Here is a 25,000-nt window from a genome sequence, read left to right as displayed (position 1 = left end):
TGTATTACAATTTTGTCCGAATCTGGGGGCTGGCTGGAAGGCCACGTGCCCGGTGTAATCGGATGAGTTGATCTTTTTGGAAGGTCTACCGAGTTTCGCCTCTCTCTCTCTCTCTCTCTCTCTCTCTCTCTCTGGTTTCTTCAGTGGATAATGTTGAGAAAATCATTGTCACCCCTTTTGTGTATTATTCAAGAGACTGATTGGCACATTCTCTCTCTCTCTCTCTCTCTCTCTCTCTCTCTCTCTCTCTCTCTCTCTCTCTCTCTCTCTGTGATTTCAGCAATGCATAATGTTGAGAAAACCATTGTCGTCCTTTTTGTCTATTATTTAAGAGACTGATTGGCATCTCTCTCTCTCTCTCTCTCTCTCTCTCTCTCTCTCTCTCTCTCTCTCTCTCTCTCTCTAGGATTTCAGCAATGCTAAGTTTCAAACCATTAATGTCCTTTTGTCTATTATTTAAGAGACTGATTGCATTCATAATGTTGAGAAAACCATTGTCGTCCTTTTTTGTCTATTATTTAAGAGACTGATTGGCATCTCTCTCTCTCTCTCTCTCTCTCTCTCTCTCTCTCTCTCTCTCTCTCTCTCTCTCTCTCTCGGGGAATCGCTAGTGAGTGACCGGTTTCTCCCTCTTTAGGGAAATTCTTGTGAGTGGTCTTTCCCCCTGTTTATACGTGTATTAAGGAAATGAGTATCGTCTTCCCTTTCTTTGCATCTTGTTTATGTTTTCGTTTTGTTTTGCTTCTATTTAAATTTGTAATCTCTTCCGTGGAAGCTGTCATGCGTTGTTGCGTCATCACCTTCTTCTGTCCGTATACAAATTGTCTCAGAAGTGCTGCACGAGTGATCATGGTAGGTGTAACGCCAGATAGCTGACAGTCGAGTAATAAAAAGTTAGACATCAGAAGAATCATAATTAATTAATCAGTTCTCAGGTGGATCTGTAGAGTTTTTTTTTTCTTCCATATGATTATGTTCACTGTCAATAATAATAATATAATCTCCGTAGTGGGGTAGTGCCGTCAGTGCACCTCACGAGGTGCACTGTAGTCATTACTAAAGGTTCTTTGCAGAGTCCCTTCGGCCCCCAGCTGCAACCCCTGTCATTCCTTTTACTGTACCACCATTCATATTATCTTTTTTCCATCTTGCTATCCACCTAACAATTATTTCATAGTGCAACTGCAAGGCTTTCCTCCTGTTACACCTTTCAAACCTACCTACTCTCAATTTCCTTTCCGACTCTGAATGACCTCATAGGTCCCAGTACTTGGCCTTTGGCCTTAACCCTATATACCATTTCCATACCAGTAATAATAATAATAATAATAATAATAATAAAGGATATGGGTTGTTAAGTAACTCATCGGCTTGACTTTGTGCATAAAAATCTTCTGCATTAGAAGACATTAAGTTACGTCGTGAACAATTTTTGGGGAAAACAATTTTCATTTAATACTAGATATAGATTTTTTTTTATTTTGAAGTTAAGTAATGTAACTGTTGCATATTGAGTAGTATTTTATTTACATTCACATACGTTTTCGATTCTAAGTTTTCCTTATCAGGTTGTAAGTCATTGTAAGTTATGCGTAATTCGCCATATCAGCAAATCAGTCTTGTACGTTAAGTTTTACGTATATGATTGCATTGTAAGTTATAACCAACTTACTGCTTAATTAATTATTACTATTATTATTATTATTTTTCGTCTGTCACAGTCATCCTATTCGACTTTGTGGTTTTTTTGTAGTGTGGGGTTCCGGGTTGCATCCTTCCTCCTTAGGAGTCCATAACTTTTCTCACTATGTGCGCTGTTTCTAGTAGCACACTCTTCAGCATGAGTCCTGGGGCTACTTCGGCATCGAGTTTTTGCAGATTCCTTTCCAGGCATTATTATTATTATTATTATTATTATTATTATTATTATTATTATTATTATTATTATTATTATGGAACAAGCCCACAGGGGCCATTGACTTGAAATTCAAGCTTCCAAAGAATATTATGGTGTCCATTAGGAAGAAGTAAGAGGAGGTAAAGGGAAATACAGAAAGGAAAGATCCCACTCACTTATTAAAAAAAAATAAGTTAATAAATCAACAAATAGATAAAAATGTATCAAAATGCAAGGAGAACAGTATTAGGATAGCAATGCATTGCACCTTCGCTTGAACTTCTGAAGTTCCAATTGCACCTTCGCTTGAACTTCTGAAGTTCCAATTGCACGACATCCTCTTCAAGGAGGCTGTTCCACAGTCCAGTGGTGTGAGGAATAAAGGACCTCTGGAACTGAGAAGTTCGACAGCGAGGAGGCACATTTACTACTTCATTAAATCAATGTGTTATGTCAGTTTTTCTCGCATGTCACATTGAAAGTTTATAACAGTAACATACTGCTTCAGTAAATCATTCTGTAATTGTTTTACTGTTTACTTAGTTGTTACGTCGGGGTTTGTGAAGCTGTCTTACCATTTCAGTAAATCAAACTTTTAGACTGGTCATGTTTGCTAGTATGTTTACATTGTAAATTATAACGTTTTAGCTTCAAGAAATAAGTCGTTTATAGTGTCAATATGTTATAAGTTATATCGCTAAATCAGTTTCAGTATATCGAAGTTGTAATGTGTTAATTTTAGTTGTCTGTAAAAGAAAACTATTGAGATGGCTATTTGTCTTGCCGTCCGCACTTCTTCTGTCCTCCCTCATATCTTAAGAACTACTGAGGCTAGAGGGCTGCAAATTGGTATGTTGATCATCCACTTTCCAATCATCAGACATATCAAATTTCAGCCCTGTAGCCTCAGTAGTTTTTATTGTGGTGTAAGGTTAAAGTTAGCCATAATCGTGCGTTTGGCACCGCAACAACACAGGCCACCACGGCCGGCTGACAGTTTCACGGGCCGTGGCTGAGAGTTAGTGTTATACAGTATTATACGCTGTACAGAAAACTCGATTGCGCGGAAGAAACGTCGGCGCATTTTTTGCTTATTAATATGTTTACTTTGTAAGGTGTATTGTTAATTTACTGCTTCATTTTTTAATTATGCTAGTTTTGACGTATAATTCACATTGTAAGTTATAACGCTAACCTGCCATTTTAGTATATCAGTATTTTGATACGATAAGTTTATTTACACTGTAAGTTGTACCGTTAGCTTTTTCCCGAGATGTAACCGAATACCGGGACCTTTCCCTGAAAAAAGCGGGACGTCATATTTTAAAAACTAACCATAGAATTTTCTTGAAAATAATCTCATTATGTTTCCCACACCCAAACTTTTCCTGATGGACCAATCTATCCTTACCTAACCCAACCTAACCTAATCTAACCTAACTTAGGGGCAATACCAGCATACATCTTAGGCATTTGCGTACCGTTACCTCATGCATTGCTTCAGTTACTCTTTGTAATCTTATATAACAGTTTTTAATTATAAGTTACATGGTAAGTAATAACGCTAACTTAACATATCAGTAAATCGTGGAATTTCTTTGCTGTGATGTTTGTATTCATGTTAGTCAAGGAAAAATAGTTTTAAAGGTTCACTAGTAAATCTCGATAAACGGAGAGCGCTGATGTTAGGTTAACAACTGTTTGGTGGCTTTTTCGTATCCTGCTAGTTCCAAGCTTTGGAATTTTCTTCTAGCTTCTGTTTCCAGACTTATAGAGTATTTCCTCGGCCATTTTGTTTTCCTTAGTGTTGGGCTAGATGAGGACGTTGGGTTTGCAAGTCTCCTTGCCTTCCTTGAACGTAAAAAAAAAAAAAATAGAATAAATAAAAAACGTTTGAAGAAGGTGGAGCCTTTCTAAAAAGGTGTGTTTACTCTGGCGAATCGAAAGCGAGAAGAAAAGAGAAGAAAATGTATTTAAAAGAGATAACGAATAACACTGAGCCTTGACGACATACAGTTATTTTATTCCTATTCTCTCCTTATTTTTATGCTGTTTGTATTGCAAAGTAATAATAATAATAATAATAATAATAATAATAATAATAATAATAACAACACACCTAAGAATACGATTGAAGTCATTTACAATTAGCTCACTCAGTAAAATCATTTTTTTTTTTATTCAGAATGGCTAATTTTATTTCATGTCTCGATTTAGCTCCGCTTCTTTCTTCTCAGGCGAAATGTTAAGAGTGATTTGTTAGGAGGATACGCAAAAGCAATTAACATCTCTCTCTCTCTCTCTCTCTCTCTCTCTCTCTCTCTCTCTCTCTCTCTCTCTCTTCTCTCTCTTTTTGCTTTTACAAGTGCAACATGTTGCTTTTATTTCCCTACAGGTATTTGCTCTCTCTCTCTCTCTCTCTCTCTCTCTCTCTCTCTCTCTCTCTCTCTCTCTCTCTCTCTCTCTCTCACACACACAAATACCTCTTTCCTTTGCTGTTACAAGTGCAACATGTTCCTATTGTTTCCTTACAGGAATCTGCTCTCTCTCTCTCTCTCTCTCTCTCTCTCTCTCTCTCTCTCTCTCTCTCTCACACACACACACACACACACACACTCACAATATCTCTTTCCTTTGCTTTTACAACCGCAGCATGTTCCTATTGTTTCCCTACAGGAATCTGCTCTCTCTCTCTCTCTCTCTCTCTCTCTCTCTCTCTCTCTCTCTCTCTCTCTCTCTCTCTCTCTCTCTCTCAATAGGAAACACACACACACACAATACCTCACATTTACCTCAGCGTTCACCCATTGCTTCTTACAAGAGCAGAGTTTATTTCATCCTGAGAAATCGCTCTCTCTACAATTTGAATGACAAAAGAAACTCATTTTGACCTCCTGCCTTGAATAAGGGTTACAGCTGAAGGGTTTCCCCTTCTGAGAATGAGATTGTTTCTGTAGTGGTGACAGACAAAATGACAAAGTTTTTGTGGTGATGACAGACAAACGGACAATGTTTCTGTAGTGGTGAGAGTGAGGTTGTTTCTGTAGTGGGGACAGACAAACGGATAATGTTTCTGGATGTGGTGACATACACACGGGCAGTGTTTCTGTAGTGGCGACAGACAAACGGACAATGTTTTTGTAGTGGTGACAGACACACGGGCAATGTATCTGTAGTGGCGACAGACACGCGGGCGATGTTTCTGTAGCGGTGACAGACACACGGGCGATGTTTCTGTAGTGGCGACATACAAACGGACAATGTTTCTGTAGTGGTAACAGACAAACGGACAATATTTCTGTAGTGGTGACAAACACACGGGCGATGTTTCTGTAGTGGCGACAGACAAACGGACAATGTTTCTGTATTGGTGACATACACACGGGCAATGTTTCTGTAGTGGTGACAGACACACGGGCAATGTTTCTGTAGTGGCGACAGACAAACGGACAATGTTTCTGTAGTGGCGACAGACAAACGGACAGTGTTTCTGTAGTGGCGACAGCAAACGGACAGTGTTTCTGTAGTGGCGACAGACAAACGGACAGTGTTTCTGTAGTGGCGACATACAACAGGACAATGTTTCTGTAGTGGTGACAGAAAATAGTGTTATGTTAAGTGAAAGGAAAGTGTGGTTTAATCATATGATTTTGTGCTCTCAGTTACTTTTATTTTTTTTTTTTACGTTAAATGATTTATTTGAGGAACTTCCCTTTTCAGTAAGGACAATAAATCGTTTTACACCTCAAAGAATAACCTGTCGCCTTTGTTCGTTCCAATATAACTTTCACAGAAATCGCTAATGATGATTATTGTTTTATGTTCATAGTCAGCTTTTTCAGTCCTCGCGGAACAATGGAAAATTCCTCGAACAAAAGTTTCTCGGAATAGCAAATAACAATTACGGAGTAAGTATCGCTTGACAAATGAATAGGTGTATTTTTAACAGAGAATAACCAGCGGCCTCGCTGGCTCCCACTAAAACTAAATTCCGGATCTTTGGCTCCGAGGATCAGCGCAGAGACCGAGTGCATTGTTTCCTCCGGAGAAAGAATCGGAGTCAATTAGCGCTAAATACAAATGGCCACAGGAGCGAATGGGGAGAGTGGTAGGGGGAATGGGGATTGCGTAGGGGTTGGGGGGAGGGGGGGAATGGGAACCCTCCCAGTGACACCTGGCAGGTGCTCTCACCCTTGAAATTAGCTGTCCCGTGACCCGGTGCTAAACTATATCTTCCACCTACATCTTCCCACTCCCGTTCCATTTCTCTTCCCATCAGGGTCTTCCTTCTCGTCCATTTCTCTCCTTGACGTGGTCTTTCCGTCAGGTTCTCCTCGTGAAGTTGCTAAGTTTCTTCCTCGGCTTCATCTCGAGTTGATACTTGAGGATTTATATGTCTTTTCCAAGCATCTGAACTCCTCCTTCAGCGCTCGTTACTTCGTGATATGTTTCCGTAATTTTCTTAATTTTATTCAGATTGTTTTCCTTTCACTTTATTTCACTTCCCTCATTCCGTTTTTCTTCCTACGGTGATTCCGAAGGAGGGGAACTAAGGGGAAAACGGCCTGAGGTATTGTGATGTAATGATGGGAATATCATTTCAATTAGCCGCTGAGAAACTGATGTTGATTATATATATATATATATATATATATATATATATATATATATATATATATATATATATATATATATATATATATATATATATATATATATATATATATATATATATATTTATATATATATATATATATATATATGTATATATATATATATATATATATATATATATATATATATATATATATATATATATATATATAATTATATAGATAGATGGATAGATAGATGGATAGATAATCTTAATGATAACAGTCTCGTTCAAAAAGCCCATCTATGATGTTTCCTCTCGGAAAATTAATGATATTTGACTTAGATATGTTAAGATCAAGGTCTAAATATAGTAGTTCTAGATTAGCATCCATCTTGGTTGATAGTATATTTTGTATCGGTTAAGTGTCACTCTAACTTTTTGCTGTGCATGTTTCGTTCTCTCTCTCTCTCTCTCTCTCTCTCTCTCTCTCTCAGTAATTCCTCTGGTAGGTACCGTGAAGTAAATCACTCACGGCGGCAGGTAAACGTACAGATTCCGATTGCAATTTGTTTGTTCATTTTTTGGTATCTCTACTACTTGGAGAGAGAGAGAGAGAGAGAGAGAGAGAGAGAGAGAGAGAGAGAGAGCTCATGCTTTTCTGGCTCTGAAGTTCTAAAATTTAACCCTTCTTAGCCTCTCTTCCGTTTCATTGCATTAAAAAATTTTTATTGGTGTTTCAAGCTGCTTGTTTCCCCGTTTCCATTTAAGTACAAGAAGGATAAAAAAGTAAAAAATGCGCCAAAGTTTCTTCGGCGCAATCGAGTTTTCTGTACAGCCACTGCAGCGTATAATCAAGGCCACCGAAAATAGATCTATCTTTCGGTGGTCTCGGTATAATGCTGTATGAACCGCGGCCCGGTGGTGGCCTCCCTTATATCGTTGCCAGACGCACGATTATAGCTAACTTTAACCTTATATAAAATCAAAACTACTGAGGCTAGAGGGCTGCAATTTGGTATGTTTGATGATTGGAGGGTGGATGATCAACATTCCAATTTGCAGCCCCCTAGCCTCAGTAGTTTTTAAATCTGAGGGCGGACAGTAAAAGTGCAGACAAAAAAGTGCGGACGGACAGACAAAGCCAGCACAATAGTTTTCTTTTCAGAAGACTAAAAGGCTTTCTGTTTGTTTTTATATACTAATTCCTAGAATTCCTTGCTGGAAAGCCTTCAGTTTTGTTAAAATTTTCCAAAATAGTGCTTGCTGGAGAACGCGTTTTCTTCGCTGTTACGAAGCAGTTTTTGAAGTGTCACCTTTTGGTCTGTTGATGCATCACCTAGGTCCGAATGAATAACATCTTTTATTTATTTATTTGTTTATTTTCAAAGATAATAAAGTAAGTCGTATTATAAAGTACGTCGTATGAAATCTGGTGACACTGCCTTTTCCAGGTCACGTGACTGGAAAAACTGCTTTGACTGTTATAGTGATAAGCTGTGCCCAAACGAATGTCTTTGAATACTTGAAATTAGCCGAGTTGTTAATTTTTTGTTGCAGAAGATATTATTATTATTATTATTATTATTATTATTAGTATTAGTAGTAGTAGTAGTAGTAGTAGTAGTAGTAGTATTAACAATTGCTGTTTTAACGGCATTTAGCTTGTAGAGTTTTCTCTATTCTATTCTTATTCTAGAGAAGCTAAATGCCGTTGAAATTGCAATTATTTTTAGTAACACTGCCTTAAAAGAGGGACTCCTTCCATATTATTATTATTATTATTATTATTATTATTATTATTATTATTATTAGTAGTAGTAGTAGTAGTAGTAGTAGTAGTAAATAATGCCTTTACCTAATTATGTTAATCAGTTCAGTGGTCTGGTTAAACTAAGGTGTACTTAATTTAATTATCGGATACAGCCGTAATTCTCGATACTTTTCCCGTCCCGATTGACCAGAGGTTGTTTTGCCCAAATCCTAACTATGCCTTGCGTTTTGCATGTTTGTTCTGTATTGCATGTTTTGGGGGCGTTTGTAAGCAGACTTATGTCGCAGGGTCAGCTTTCATCGAAATCTCCAGCAGCAATAACAATAACAACAACAACAATAACAACAACAGCTGTTTCGGCTTAAATCGTTCTTTAGTTTGTGGGTACCGGATGTGCCTTTAAGTGTTCGACGTGGAATCGCAAAAGTCATTTTGATTTTTTTAGGATTTTCTTCTTCTTCTATACTAAACTCAATTCTTTGGTTTCTCCAGCCTTATTGTGGCCCATTGCTACGTATCCCAGCCCCAAGGTCTCAGTGGTTGTTTTTTATTTATTTTAAATTTTTTACAGGGCTTGGATAATAGAGCAAAAACATGTGTTGGAAACTCAGGAAATTTTAGTATAATGTATGTTGTCTTGTTAATAATAATAATAATAATAATAATAATAATAATAATAATAATAATAATAATATCTCTCTCGGTATCATTAACTTTATATGCACCCGTTTTAGTTTTCTGTAGAAGAAAATTGTTGTGACGGCTTTGTCTGTCCGTCCGCACTTTTTCTGTCCACCCTCAGATCTTAAAAACTACTGAGGCTAGAGGGCTGCAAATTGGTATGTTGATCATCCAACCTTCAATCATCAAACATACCAAATTGCAGCCCTTTAGCCTCAGTAGTTTTTGTTTTATTTAAGGTTAAGGTTTCGTGCGTCTGGCAGAGCTTTCTGGAGGCGTGCGACGTACCTCCACTCCACCGCAACTGGGGAGTAACTGAGCGTTGCGATGTCGAAGTGGACAGTTTTATACAGCATTATACTTTGTAAAGAAAACTCGATTATTTTTTACTTGTTTATCTCTTGCTCTCCCACTTTCTTAGGTTTTTCTTTATTCGACTGTTCATCGTTCTGTATATTTTCCTTTCTCTTTTCAGAGCCCTTTTCTTTACACGGACCTTTGTTTTTATTACTCTCTCTCTCTCTCTCTCTCTCTCTCTCTCTCTCTCTCTCTCTCTCTCTCTCTCTCTCTCTCCACGCATACAAGTATCATTTTGATTTACATTCATCGTTCGGTATATTTAACTTTCTTTTCAGACTCGGTGTCTGTACACCCCCCTCTCTCTCTCTCTCTCTCTCTCTCTCTCTCTCTCTCTCTCTCTAGCTATTGCTACTGAGACCCGTCAGCTCCCTGAATGGGAGAGTATATTCGAGCACTTAAGGCCTACTGTACCCTAATGTTCTTCCATATTGAATGAAAGTACATTTCTTCCCTGAGGAAATCACTCTGACTATTTGAAAAACAAAAAGACGAAAAATCATTTTGAAATCGTCTGTCTCCCAGGTCTCAGTGGTGACATTATTTAGGTTTATTTGAAGAGAGAGAGAGAGAGAGAGAGAGAGAGAGAGAGAGAGAGAGAGAGAGAGAGAGAGAGAGAGAAAGAGAGAGAGAAAGAATTGTTTGATGAGCATACAGTCTAGCATGAAATTCATTGGAAGGGATAGATTTGAATATTGCTAAATAGGTATTTTTTTATGATAAGGAAATAACACATTTGTCCAGCGACTTCAGATGCGTTGGAAATTTTCCAGTGCTGTGAATAAAGACTTAGATTACAGAGTCCATGCACATCTCTGTACTTGTTACTGTTAACTGATTGAGGTACCTTCAGTTTCTCAGGAGGCGCAAGGAAGTCTTTCCTCACCGGAGGAGAACAAGGAAAACGCCTTTTCCCTCATCTGAGGGGAATAATCATCTAGCACCTTTTATTTGTCCTTCATGACCGTTTTGTTTTTTAATGACTGATCTCATCTTTCTGCATTTCCCATTACCTTCTGTTACTTCTTTCAGATGAACACCATAGTCTTTGGAAAGTTGAATTTCGAGTCAGTGGCCCCTTTGGGCTTGTTCCATATGAATAGGGTTCATCTGAATAATAATAATAATAATAATAATAATAATAATAATAATAATAATAATAATAATAATAATAATCTATATGCATTTAATTAATAACAGCCAAAAACTCAAGATTACATTAAATAACAGTATTTTTAAAAGTGAATAACCAGTAGCCTTTTTATTCCTTAAGCTCACGTTGATACCGTGTACGAATGCAAAGATTAGAATTATTTTATTGTCTAGAGAATATAAAAAGCAATCGACATTAAATACAATAGACCACAGGAGATATAAGGACAAGCCATACTGGGAATGGGGTTTCGGAGGACTGAGAAGGAGACTCGGGAAGTTTAGGGTCCAAGCAGGATCCTGGGTCCAAGTTTGGGATCGTTCGGGATCGGGGGGGTGGGGGGAAGGTGGACCTCTCAGAGACACCTGGCAGGTGCTCTCACCCCCAAGATTAGCTGTCCAGTGACCCGGTGCCAAACTATATCTTTTCTTTACATCTTCCCACTCGTCCTCTTTCTCCTCCCAACGTGGTCTTCCCACCTTACGAGATGCTGCTGAGTCTCTTCTCCGATTCATCTTCCCTTATTTCGTCTGGGCTTCTACCTGGCTTCTTATCTTCACCTTCAGTTGTTCTTTCGTTACACATTTTATGCGTTTCAATTTTTTCTTACGCCTTTTCGATTTTCTTGACCTTTCTGCGCCCTTCATTCCCCCACACCCCGTCTTTTTTCTTTGACCTTCTCGCACCATTCATTCTCCCCTTTTTAGTTTTCGGTAAAAGAAAACTATTGTGCCGGCTTTGTCTGTCCGTCCGCATTTTTTTTCTGTCCGCCCTCAGATCTTAAAAACTGCTGAGGCTAGAGGGTTGTAATTTGGTATGTTGATCATCCACCCTCCAATCATCAAACTTACTAGATTGCAACCCTCTAGCCTCAATAGTTTTTTTTTTTATTTATGGTTAAAGTTAGCTATAACCTTGCTTCCTGGCAACGATATAGGATAGTCCACCACCGGGCCGTGGTTAAAGTTTCATGGGTCGCGGCTCATACAGCATTATACGGAGACCACCGATAGATAGATCTGTTTTCGATGGCCTTGATTATACGCTGTACAGAAAACTTCGATTGCACCGAAGAAACTTCGGTGCAATTTTTACTTGTTTTTCTTTGACCCTCTCGCACCCTTAATTCCCTCCTTTTTTGCTTTGACCTTCTTCCACCCTTCATTCCCAACCCCAACCCCCTCCTTCCTTTTCTCCTTCTATGGCCATATCCATTCAGAAGTCCGTCATACGACGTTTTAGCATCACGAGGGGAATTTCCCCTCCGAAAACATCTGACAAACGAGGATTGTCACGATGTTTACATGTTTAAAAACCTTCTAATGACAGCTTGACGTTGGCCTGATTCAAAACACCCGTCCGTGTTTTTTCCCCCCTCGAATGTGGGAATTAGGGGAATTAGGAGCCTTACCTAACCTTGAACTGGTGGAAGCACGGAAAATGCTTTTGACATTGAAGGATGAGGAAAAATGTGCGGAAGATGGTGAATATTTTCTCAAGCCGTTATCGAAGGATTTAGTTCTTTGCTTTGAATGAGATTTGTGACCTCTCACTATACTGCACCCTTACGTAATAGGACTCATGAATTCTCTCTCTCTCTCTCTCTCTCTCTCTCTCTCTCTCTCTCTCTCTCTCTCTCTCTCTCTCTCAGGGTAGCTTTATATTAATATTTATATTTATATTTCACTTTCTCTGTAAAACTATATCTCGATCTCTTTCATTGAAGGTCCCTATCTATACCATTATTTTATTGGTCTGTCTCTCAGTGTCCTTAAAGGTATCTATTTTAGGGCATCAGTCTCTTCCTAAAGGTGTGTGTATCTTCTTTTAAAGGCATCTCTCTCTCTCTCTCTCTCTCTCTCTCTCTCTCTCTCTCTCTCTCTCTCTCTCTCTCTCTCTCTCTCTCTCTCTCTCTTCCTTTGGCGTTCCACTGAGTTTGTATATCACAGAAAATTCAATTAAATTGTATGTATATATATTTGTTTGTGTGTATGTATGTATGTATGTATGTATGTATGCATATATGTTTGTGTGTGTATGTATGTATGTATGTATATATACATATATGTTTGTCTGTTCATGTATGTGTACATATAAAAAATGCAGTTGGTCAGAAAGTATATCAAGCACTGAGACTCTTTTTACAATTGTGTTCCATATTATGTTTGTTTTCACGTGTTTTGTAAACATGGCACGATCCGGATGCCTTCCAGATCTGCAATAACAACAACAGCAGCAACAAATACGGCTTATATTGTGTTTGCTGTTTGTTTGTTTGTTTGTGCGGGGATCCGTTTTAAGATTTCTGTAAATAAAGACAGTTTTTTTTTGGTTTTATTCTCTCTGTTTGTACTCTTTCAAACTTGCGTAACTGTTTAATCTCTTGAGAGTCTGTTAGTAGGATTAAGAATTTCAGTTTTACATTTGTGATTGCCAGTGTTGTTACTGCTGTTAGTAATGGCGATAATGATGATAAATTTTCAGTTTTGTTGTATAGTATTACGAGTGATAAGTTGGCATGATAATTAAGAGTAATTAAGATGTATGTAATATCCTCTCCTGCATGAATTGAAATATGACTCATACAGCAATTGCTTCCCTTGCTCCTTCTGACTTCAATTATGCTTGTATATCTACATGTGTATCTTATGCTCTCTCTCTCTCTCTCTCTCTCTCTCTCTCTCTCTCTCTCTCTCTCTCTCTCTCTCTCTCTCTCTCTCTCTCTCTCTCCTACTGCTTGTTAAAGTTGTTTGCCTCCTTAAAAGTCTTTGTCTGTCTCTTTTTTTTTAAGTCATATGTATTTATTTTGATTACATCTCTCTCTCTCTCTCTCTCTCTCTCTCTCTCTCTCTCTCTCTCTCTCTCTCTCTCTCTTTTCATGGTTTCTACCAACTTTTACAGTTATTTCTCCCATGAAAGTTCTTTCTCTATCTCTTTTTCAAAACATCTCCGTTTATTTTGATTCTCTCTCTCTCTCTCTCTCTCTCTCTCTCTCTCTCTCTCTCTCTCTCTCTCTCTCTCTCTCTCTCTCTCTCACCAACACTCTCATTTCTCCATGAAAAGTTCTTTATCTCTTTTTCATCTCTCTCTCTCTCTCTCTCTCTCTCTCTCTCTCTCGCTGGTCTCCTATGAGTAACTGGCGTTCATTCCTGCATAAGAATACTTTTCTTCCCTGAGGAAATCTGTCAGTAGTTGGAATAGGAAAAAAAAAAACTGAAATCGTTTCTTGAGTGAGGCTGCTGGAATAGAAAAAGGTTTCCCCTGTAAGTTTTTTTTCTTGTGGATGACAGAGAGGGACATATATAACTAATGTAAGGTGGGGATGATTACAAAGAATAAGACTATTTTCAATGGTGAATGATGCTTGTAAAGGCTCCAATGTAGGGAGGGATATTTTTCTATTCTTTTATAGAGAGAGAGAGAGAGCTTTCGTTTTCACTGGAACTCTGGTCACCATCATTTCAAGAGGGATGCTTCCTGGAATTGATCAAAGCAGTGAAGAAAAGAGGTTTATTTTGCTCGTAAAAGTCATGCATTGCGTTAAATTGATTTGTTGAGGACAAAAAAAATAAACAACTGTATTGGCGTTTATAATTATTGTGGAACAGACTTATAGACCCTGCACCTAGCTTGTAGAATACCAGTGAAAAATGGAAAGAATATAGAAGATTTGAGTCAAAATGAATGCAGATCTTTAACAAAATATAGCAGTGTATAGCAGTTATTGCCAAATATCCAGTAATAAGTAAATAACAGTATTTATATAAGAGTATGAAATATTAGGGCCCTCGGTATTATGTTCTCGATGACTCCGAGGAAGATCGAGCGCAATGTCTTCTCGGAAGAGGGAGTAAAAGGCAGTTAACTCTAAATACGGATGTCTACATGAACGACATAGGGACCAGTCGTAATGGGAATGGGGATTTGGAAGGCTGGGGAAGGTCGCCGTGGCTGGGGAATGGATGGGGAAGGAGGACCTCCCAGTGACACCTGGCAGGTGCTCTCGCCCTTGAAATTAGCTGTCCCGTGACCCGGTGCTAAACTATCTCTCCTCCTTTATTTTTCTTCCTGTCAAAGACCCTTCCGTCCATTTCTCTTCCCATCAGATTCATCGCTGGTCATTCGTCTTCCTGAGTCTTCTTCCTCAGTGGATGCTTGTAAATCCTGGCCTTTGCTTCGTTTGAAGTTATTGCTTGGGAAATTCGTTTGGTGCAGTGCATTACTACCTTAATACTTTCTCCTTGTATTCTGGATATATTTTTTCTCTATATATCTATTTATTAATTTATTTTTTTCTTTATTGATAAGTGAGATCTTCTTTCTTTATTTCCCTTTACCTCTGACTTCTTCCTGGCGGTCACCATATTCTTTGGAAGCGTAAATTTCAAGTCACTGGCCTCTTTGGTGGGCTTGTTCCATGTTATTGGGGATCATTTTCTGAATAATAATAATAATAATAATGAAATGAAGTTATTACTTGGGAACTTACTCATCTTTTGTGACGTGTCTCACATCTCTTTCCTCTCATTCTTTATGCATTCTCTTCATTTATCCAGTTTATTTTGATACACTCCTTTCGCTTCCCTCAACCCTTCCATTCCCCTCATTCCCCAACCCCTCCCTCCTCCCCCTCTCCTATCGTGATTTTGACTGAGGGGAACCGAAGGGGAAAACGGCATAATCTCCTTTGGTATAATGAGGGGAATTTCCCCTCTCTCTCTGCGCCTCTGACAAATCGGGATCGTCGCGATGATTACACGTTTTAAGCTCTAATGACAACTCAGCATTAACCGTGTCGAAAACACCCGCGTGGGATGCTTTCCCCTCGAAAAGGGGAGGAAATGCAGTTTGATGGCGTTGATAGGCGGAAGCACCGGAAATCGCAATTTGCATATTACTGGTGTTTTTTTTTGGGGTGGGCGGGGTTGGTCTTTCTTGGGGTTTTGCTCGGAAGATTTTTGGTCATAGTGTACAGTTTTTTTTTTTTTGGATGCCGCCAGTATCTCTCTCTCTCTCTCTCTCTCTCTCTCTCTCTCTCTCTCTCTCTCTCTCTCTCTCTCTCTCTCTCTCTATCTATATATACTCTATATATATATATATATATATATATATACATATATATATATAAAATATATATATATATATATATATATATATATATATCAGTATAATATATATATATATATTTATATATATATAATATATATATAATTATATCTATATAATATATAGATATATTTGTATATATATATATATATATATATATATATATATATATATATATATATATATACTGTGTATATATTTATTTATATCATATGCATACACAATACATACAGTGTCTCTGAAAAATATTCTTAAATTTATTTTTTTTTTTTTCCACAGGTAGGTGCCAGAATAGAAATTACCCATGGACGGCAGGTAAGCCTATTATTACAGTTACCCACATCAGTTTGTTTTCAGTGTTCTCAAGCCAGTGTATCCAAGTTGCACGTCTCTGTTCAGTTTAAGGGTATTTCTCTGCGGTAAAATTATTATTAAAATAGTTTAACCAGAAATAAAACTCGTAACATCTTCCTCTACCTTGTCTCGAAGTTTTTGTGGGTTATCTGACCAAAGGAAGTACTATTATTTATTAAGTAATGAGACTTGTATTTTTATGCTGATTAGGCGAAGTAATTCAGTAACTTATGTTATGTCACTGTGAATATGTCATATATACATATATATATATATATATATATATATATATATATATATATATATATATATATATATATATATATATATATATATATATATAAAATACGACTATATATATATATTTTATATTAAAATAATGAAGTTTTATTGGAAATACTTTAAATCATATTTATAGTTATTTACTTGACTTTAAAGCTGTCAGTCAATTAGTGCTTGAATGGCGTAATTGTCCCAGCGTTTTTCAATTAAGTTTACCGTCATTATTCAGCTTCCGAGTCTGACGTGTGTGCAAACCGACACTGAATTCGAGTCAAAAAGTATAATTATGCAAGTTATTGATGTCCTTTTTGGATAACAAAAGACCTTAGAAAAAAAAAAAAAAAATAGATAGCTTTGGTATGAAAACCCCCAAACTTTGTGAAGTATTTACCTTTGAAGTCACATATACGCCAGGGCATCAGTATTCGCTGCGATAATCATTATCATTTGCGTCGAAAACATTTTTTGATGAAAACATTTTTTGATGAAAATAGGTTATTTTCCTTTGTGCGTTTTTTGTTTTTAAAGGCCGTCTCTTGTTAATTAGCGTATCATGAGCTTTTGCGGTTAAACAAACTTGTTTGTTTCGCGTTTGTGTTGTGTATTCCGTCATTTCCGGTGTTTGTTTTTGGGGGTAATTAGGGGGTAATTAGCAAATGGGTGGTGACCTCGCTTTGCCTGGCCAGTTGGTTTTAATGATTGGATTTGGTGATGTGTGTTTGAATGTTTTGTCGTTTTGTTTTTTTTTTTTGGTGTTTGTTTTATGAAAATGTTTGTTCATTGAAATGTTTTAGATACGTTTTTGGTGACCTTCAGCCTCATGAAATTCAGGGGAAATTTTTGACGGTAAATAAAGTTTTGGTCTGATTGCTAGAAGTAAATTTTGAATAGAAAAATAACAATGGTTTTGTGGATATAATTATTTTGAACCAGAAGTTTCAAAGATAAGTAAAAAAAACTATTTGCCTCCTGTTTGATATATTTAGATGGAATGTCACTGAATAATGAATAAATATTGTTATGAAATTACATTATTATGGCCTTTCGTTTCGGTTAATGAAGGTTTTTACCACTATTCAATAATAATTTCCCCCTGGGGGGGTTTTGCCGTCAGTGCACCTTACGCAGTGCACTGTAGGCATTACTTAAGGTTCTTTGCAGCGTCCCTTAGGCCCCTAGCTGCAACGCCTTTCATTCCTTTTACTATACCTCCGTTCATATTCTTCGTCTTCCACCTTACTTTCCACCCTCTCTTTACAATTGTTTCAGCATTATTTTCAGCGCTGAATGATCTCATAGGTCCCAGTGCTTGGCATGTGGCCTAAATTTTATATGCAGTTTAATAATCATTTTGAATCTGAATTTTAGTCTTTTTTTTTTTTTTTTTTTTTTTGTCTATCCGAATGTCAAATTAACCTACAATATTTTAAAGAAATTTTAGCCTACACCGCACGTGTGTTAGAGTGTTTTGCACATTCGAGCAAACATTTTGTGAGCTTTCTTTTCTATAAGTATGTGTATGTGTGTGTGTTTGCGTAATTTGAGTCCCCTATTTTGATATCGTAAAGGTCCAATAAACTCCAATATACTTTGAGAGTACTTATAAATGTAACTGTCTTGTATACTGTTGGTCGGTTATTCTTGGCTTTGTAATGTTAAAGAAAAAAATTGCTTCTATTAGGCCTTTTTAAAGTTAATAGAAGCAATTTATTTATGAAGCTTTATACGCTCTATTTTCTTGACTCACATTTTATCAGTTTTTCATTAACTGAAAGGAATATTAAAACACTCAAGTTTCAGATTGAAAGAAAAATTTCCTGTCGGTTAAATAAAGGCGTTTATCACGAATTGGCTTTATGAAGAAGAAGAGACTTTAAAAAAATTTTTTTTTTTACAGAATTTTGTTACACTGAAAATCCATTAGTTTTTTTTTTCGTATTCCGCGAACGAATTGTTTCCAGTAATCTGCTTTTGCGGATTCTAATAATTTGTTAGACTCACTCAGAAAACAAAAATATCTTTTGGAAAGCAAAATATTTGAAGCGTAATAAATAGATTCAGCTTATGAGGAAATTAGTGTAAATTTCCCAGACCTTTTTGTTTCACTTTATGTATATATATTTCTGCGTCATATATATTTTAAAGTGTTATTTTCGACATGATGTTGTGAAGTCTGCTTTCTCGGAATTCCAGGAATGTCGTAGTAAAGTCTTTTAAATGGCAGAAATAAACATTGGCAAATTGTTTTGCACTAATTATCATAATCTAGCAGAGAATTTCGGAATATATTTTAGTTTTCCATTGTGAAAGTTTATTTGAAGTCTTACCTTTCATATAGCCTATACATTATATATAAATTATATATATAAATATGTATATTATATATATATATATATATATATATATATATATATATATATATATATATAATAAATTTTACTTATATATATAATAAAATTTTACTTTTCCAGAAAGTTTATTTGGAAGTCTTACCTTTCTAAATTATATATAATATATATATATATATATATATATATATATATATATATGTATGTATGTATGTATATATATAATATTATATATATATATATATATATATATATATATATATATATATATATATATAATAAATTTTAGTTTTCCGTTCTGAAAGTTTATTTGAAGTCTTACCTTAACTAAATATATATATATATATATATATATATATATATATATATATATATATATATATATATATATATATATAACCGTTTCTTTTCTTTCTTTTACATTTAAGATGGGCCTGTAAAAATAAAAAGTAATTGGTGTTGGATTGTCAAATTAATTGTGACATGTCTTGCATAAAAAAAAAATTTTTTTTTTGACAAAGATTTGCTATTTATTACAGACCTTAATTCACCCGGAATTGAAAATTCAATTTTTATAATTTGTGGCTGTTCTTTTCATCCACGGTTAGATAAACCATTCAAGAAATACTTTGTGCATGATGTCGTTTACTATCGCTGACTGACAGTTAATGAAAAATAAAAAATTTGACATATAACTCTTCCAAACTTTTTATAAACAATGAAAGTTTCGTAAAAAATTTTGAAGTTAATTTTTTTTATTGAAGGTCGGTGGGTGACATTTAGATTCTATGACGGGTGTTCCGAAATACCAATATGATTTTCTGAACAAAATAAGTTGCTAGCAGGATCGTGCTGTATTTTCCTCTTGTAATCAGAGACAGTTTCATGCACGAGGTATTTTAGACAGTGATAATAAAGATAGGAAAATGATGGATTGATAATACTGAAACATGAATTTGACCTGTTATCACAGCCACTGGCTTAAGAAATTTATAGATTATATTCATAAAATAATTACGTTAGCTGCTAGATTCAAAGACAAGACAGATATAAAGCTATAGACACCAGTGGCAAGAAACACAAGTGAAAAATGCGCCGAAGTTTCTTCGGCGCAATGGAGTTTTCTGTACAGCGTATAATCAAGACCACCGAAAATACATCCATCTTTCGGTGGTCTCGGTATAATGCTCTATGAGCCGCGATCCATGAAACTTTAACCATTGTCCGGTGGTGGCCTATCCTATATCTTTGCCGGGAAGCACGATTATGGCTAAATTTAACCTTAAATAAGATACTAACTATTAAGGCTAGAAGGCTGCAATTTGGTATGTTTGATGATTGGAGCGTGGATGATCAACATACCAATTTGCAGCCCTCTAACCTGGGTAGTTTTTAAGATCTGGGGGCGGACAGAAAAAGTGCGGACGGACAGCCAAAACCGGCACAAAGGTTTTCTTTTCAGAAAGCCAAAACCAGTGAATACGAGAGTCCAAGAAATTTCCAAGTTGATAGAAATAAAAGACGGAGCAACTGCAAGTAAAACTAGTGGTAGACAGTGTGACAGAGGAATAAAACAGAAATGAAAGATATGAAAGAACAGAGAGACAGAACTTTGTATATCATGAAGAAGGATGGAAGCAAGTAAAGAACGATTAGTGAATGTACAAATATAATATGATGAATGATCGTGAGGAGTCGCTTCAGAAAATGTCTAAGAGATTTTGAATTACGTGCCTAAATAGCAGTCAGCTGTTGTAGGTAGCAGGAGAGAGAGAGAGAGGGAGAGAGAGAGAGACTATCATAATGGAAGTCCTGGACAAGGTGCATAGCTTCCCCTGTTTTGCTAAAAAAATTGGCAACTGAGTGAAAGTGGTAATAGAGAAACAAATGCAGAGTTATGTAACTGTACAAATATATTTAAAAATAAAACTACAAAGAGCAGATTCCCGAAAGCTTTCTGTATAGTTTTATTTTTAAATATATGTGTACAGCAACATAACTCTGCATTTGTTTCTTTATTGTAAGATTCGTGCTACTATGAGTATTTTTTAATAGTGGTAATAATGACAACAGGAAGATTTTTGGATTGATAATGATAATAACAAGCGAAAAATACGCCAAGCTACTTTGGCGCAATCGAGTTTTCTGTACATCGTATAATTAAGGCCACCGAAAGTATATCGTATCCTTCGGTGGTCTCGGTATAATGCTGTATGAGCCGCGGTCCATGAAACTTTAACCACGGCCTGGTGGTGGCCTGGCGTATATCGTTGCCAGACGCACGATAATGGCTAACATTAACCTTAAATAAAATCAAAACTACTCAGGCTAGAGGGGTACAATTTAGTATGTCTGATGATTGGAGGGTGGATGATCAACACACCAACTTGCAGCCCTCTAGCCTCAGTAGTTTTTGAGATCTGAGGGCGGACAGAAGAAAGTGAGGACAGAAAAAGTGCGGACGGACAGACAGAGCCGGCACAATAGTTTTCTTTTACAGAAAACTAAAAATGCTTTTAAAAATATTGGTAATAGAAGGCTAAAAAGATGGCATTTACAATATAACCGAAAAGAACTAGGAAGTATTTTCGATATCAATGAATGATGAGAGTTAGGCAATAAGCACAAATATTTAATGAGCGAGGCGAGGGTTCCTGACAGGGAATACGATATTAGTTGAATTTATATCCGCCTCTCTCTCTCTCTCTCTCTCTCTCTCTCTCTCTCTCTCTCTCTCTCTCTCTCTCTCTCTCTCTCTCTCTCCTCCGTTTGTCCCTGTGTGTGTGTATATATATATATATATATATATATATATATATATATATATATGTATGTATGTATATATATATATACACACAATATATATATATATATATATATATATATATATATATATATATATATATATATATATATATATATATAAAACTCACATGTTGATATCAGTCAGAAAGTACATACAATACCCGATAATTTATTGAAAATTCAGTCGGTCTGAAATGCTTTAATTATTATCCATTTTATTATAAACAGGCAGTAACAGCGGTCTTTAGCAAATTATGCCCACAGAGTTAAGCAACAATTAAAAATTTGCAATTCATCCTAGAGGAATAATGTGACCGGCAATGGGTCACTGTGAGACCAGTGAAGCTAATAGCTCGAGTGTCCATTTCGTTAATCCCGTTGAAATTCATAACACCTGAATCCATTAAACATAATCTACGCTTCATTTATTACCGGGGCATCAAGAGATCAACGACTACTAAATGGCGGACCAAAAAATCAAGCCGGATTTTTATGACAGGGAATAATTGCGTAGATTAATATTTACTTAGCTGCCCGTGCCGCCGTTAACGTTATGGGAATGGAATGGAATACAGAAGTTAGGCCAAAGGCCAAGCGCTGGGACTTATGAGGTCATTCAACGCTGAAAGGGGAATAGACAGTAAGAAGGTTTGAAAGGTATAACACGAGGAAAACCTCGCAGTTGCACAATGAAACCATTGTTAGAGAGGGTGGAAAGTCAGATGGAAGAAAGGGAATATGAACGGAGGTACAGTAAAAGGAATGAAAGCGGTTGCAGCTAGGGGCCGAAGGGACGCTGCAAAGACCCTTAAGTAATGCCTACAGTACTCTACGTGAGGTGCACTGACGGAACTACAGCCCTACGGGGCCCATTAACGTTATTGCGATGGTGTCTGTAAATATTTCTGTATTGTAGTCCTTTTTTTTCTTAAATTATTTAATCTCTTATATTACGATATTGTTATCACTTTTACCGCCTTTTTTAAATTATTGTCTGTCTGTCTGTCTGTCTGTTAGCGCTTTGTTTGTTGTTTATTGTCATTTATGTTCAATTAAATAAAACGTTTATTTGTCAAAGAAAACATAAATAATTGCGCTGACTTTAGTTATTCATGAAAAAAAGGAAAAGAAATTTTTTTTATATTATTATTATTATTATTATTATTATTATTATTATTATTATTATTATTATTATTGTAAGCATCCCTAAAAATGCCCATTTATTCAAAAGAAAATTACAAAACCGAGAGAAGAGAAATAGAATAAATTCAAGATTAAAATAAATAAATAACAGTTTGCAAGTCATCAAACAAAGTTGACAAACACAAGATCCTTGAGAAAGGACCTCCAGTGCCCAGCAGTTTTTAATGCAAGGAGGCAGGTGGCATACCCTTCCCTTTGCGACAAGAAGGGAAGGTGAGAACTAATTAGCTCATTAATTTGAATGAAGTGTCGTATCGACGAATATCACTAATTTTGGCATAGTAGAAAATTTGAATCTGAAATTTAGGCCAAAGGCCAATCGCTCGGACCTATGAGGTCATTCGGCGCTTAAAAGGATGTTGAAACAATTGTTAGGAGAGGGTGGAAAGTAAGATGGAAGAAGGAGAGTATCACTTTAATTTTGACACGACAGAAGATGTCTCAAAAATTGACTTTTGGAAGTCAATTCTGTTGCGTTTTGGAATTGGAATTGGAATATAAAATTTAGGCCACAGGACAAGCGCTAGGACCCATGAGGTCATTCATCTCTGAAAATAATATCTCAAAAATGGACTTTGAGAACTCAAGCTTGTTCCGGTTTGGAATTGGAATTGGAATATAAAATTTAGGCCAGAGGTCAATCGCTGGGACCTGTGAGGTCATTCGGCGCTTAAAATGTTGAAAAAATTGTTAGGAGGAGACGGAAAGTAATATGGAAGAAGAGAATATGAACGGAGGTACAATAAAAGGAATGAAAGGGATTGCAGCTAGGGGCCGAAGGGTCGATGCAAAGAACCTTGAGTAAAGTGTACAGTGTACAGCGTGAGGTGTACTTACAGCACTAACCCTTACGGGGGTGTTTCGTTATGAGAAAACAGTACAGAATGTAATATTTAGCCGAATTCCCCTTTAATATAATAATAATAATAATAATAATAATTATTATTATTATTATTATTATTATTATTATTATTATTATTATTATTATTAATAAAGAGCTTATTGGCTTTAAAAGAAAGTTTAGCTGATGTATCTTAAATTCTTTACAACTGAAAGAAATTTTAGACTATTTATGTGTCAGCTGATTTTGTCTGGTCGAAGGACCTAAGGATAAATTATTTTACTAGTATTTATATATTTTTATATGTGTATACTATTTGCATTTATATAAATAAAGTTTTCAATGAATAATAATAATAATAATTAATAATAATAATTAATAATAATAATAATAATAATAATAATAATAATAATAATAATAATAATAATAATAATAATAATAATAATAGGGGCTCAGTTCAGGTAAAAGACTGGTATTGGCCAAACTAGTCATCCTGTATGAAAGAATTATGAGGAATCGTGAGATTCTCAGCCGTGGTATTTGGAGGAATCACAAGCCTGTGGTGTGGCATTTGGAATCAACACTTGATATTTTCATTCTGAATCGAATTGCACTTTAGTTTGGTCGAGTAATTGATCCGAGTCAATATTTCAAGATGTTATTGCTTTCTCGGTCCGAAATGAACGAGCTGCTGGCTCTCTCTCTCTCTCTCTCTCTCTCTCTCTCTCTCTCTCTCTCTCTCTCTCTCTCTCTCTCTCATTTTACCCATTTTCGGATTTAGTTTGTGGAGCTGATCATCCTTTGTCGGTATTCATTTCAAGTTATGTATGGTTTGAAATCAAGTTCTCTCTCTCTCTCTCTCTCTCTCTCTCTCTCTCTCTCTCTCTCTCTCTCTCTCTCTCTCTCTTTTCCGGATTTAGCTTATGTAATTGGTCAACCTCTGTCTATATTCATTTCAAATTATGTATGGTTTGAAATCAAATTCTCTCTCTCTCTCTCTCTCTCTCTCTCTCTCTCTCTCTCTCTCTCTCTCATTCTATCGATTTCCGGATTTAGCTTATGTGATTGGTATTCATTTCAAGTTATGTATGATTTGAACTCTCTCTCTCTCTCTCTCTCTCTCTCTCTCTCTCTCTCTCTCTCTCTCTCATTTCTCTCTTGTATGAATTGGTCAACACTCTGTCTCATATTTTACCAAGTTAACGGATTTAGTTTAAGTATTTGATCAGCCTCTGATTGGTAGGTATGATTTGAAATTAACTCTCTCTCTCTCTCTCTCTCTCTCTCTCTCTCTCTCTCTCTCTCTCTCTCTCTCATTTCTCTCCAAGTTAACGGTTTTTAGTTTAAGTATTTGATCAGCCTCTGTCGGTAGGTATGATTTAAAATTAAATCTCTCTCTCTCTCTCTCTCTCTCTCTCTCTCTCTCTCTCTCTCTCTCTCTCTCTCTCTCTCTCTCTCTCTCTCTCTCTCTCTCTCAGGTTGAACCGTTTTCCGTCATGGGAAAGTCAACGACCTTTCCCAGGACAAAGAAAACTCATGATTACACGATTCTTGAAAGATTCGTGAGAATCGTTAGCGCTCCAGGATAGATTAGCAAACTCCATA

General features: G+C 36.2%; 1 protein-coding gene across 1 annotated transcript in view; it reads left to right on the top strand.

Moving 5' to 3' along the window:
- The window catches only part of LOC136838473 (uncharacterized), a 606,774-nt gene that overhangs the window by 130,392 nt on the left and 451,382 nt on the right, over positions 1-25,000 (top strand). The window lies entirely within an intron of this gene.

Source organism: Macrobrachium rosenbergii, chromosome 5 (assembly GCF_040412425.1).
Source record: "Macrobrachium rosenbergii isolate ZJJX-2024 chromosome 5, ASM4041242v1, whole genome shotgun sequence".
NCBI classification, from domain to species: Eukaryota; Metazoa; Arthropoda; class Malacostraca; order Decapoda; family Palaemonidae; genus Macrobrachium; species Macrobrachium rosenbergii.
This window is presented reverse-complemented; position numbering and strand designations above follow the sequence as displayed.